This window comes from Triticum aestivum, chromosome 3D (genome assembly GCF_018294505.1).
Source record: "Triticum aestivum cultivar Chinese Spring chromosome 3D, IWGSC CS RefSeq v2.1, whole genome shotgun sequence".
In the NCBI taxonomy this organism is placed as follows: Eukaryota; Viridiplantae; Streptophyta; class Magnoliopsida; order Poales; family Poaceae; genus Triticum; species Triticum aestivum.
Window position 1 is genome coordinate 530,046,640 of NC_057802.1, and position 653 is coordinate 530,047,292.

Genomic DNA, 653 nt, shown 5'->3' on the forward strand with positions numbered 1-653 from the left:
CCTCCGTCGCGCCAGAGCCCTCCCCCGCCGACACCTCATCGTAACCGACCGCCCGCCGCTACCCCCGGCGGCCCGGCGAGCCTCCCCACGTCGTCGCCGCCAGCGCCCCCGTGCTGGCCCGCAAGCATCACCACCGGTCGCCGCCCCTGCAACACGCCCCTATCGCTAGCGCCGCGGCTCCCTTGGCCGCGCCCGGCCGGCGCCTGCCAGCGCGCGTTCACCCAAGACGCCTCCTCGCCGGAGAGGGACGGATCCCGGAGGCCACGTCGCGGATCCGGCCTCCCTCGCCTTGCTGCCCTTCGCCGGACCTCGACCGCCTCCTCGACGGACCTCGCGTCTTCGCCCTCTTCCCCGCCGGCCGCCAGCAAGCCTCGGCGCCCCCTCTCCCCATCAACGCCGGTGAGGCCCCCCCCGGCCTCTCCTCCTCTCTCTGCCCGCGCCCCTACGCCGCAGCCGCCCCGCGCCGCTCCTCCACCTGCTCGCCGCCCGCGCCGGCTCCCCCTTTGCTCTCTGCTGCAGCTGTTGCTGCTCCCCCAGCTGCCATACCCACGGCTCCTTCCCGCGCCGCCCGTGCCTCGCTCCCATCTCCGGCCACCGTCGACACACCCCCTGCGCCGCTGCGACCTCGCTGCGGACAGCCCCGCTCCGGCCCA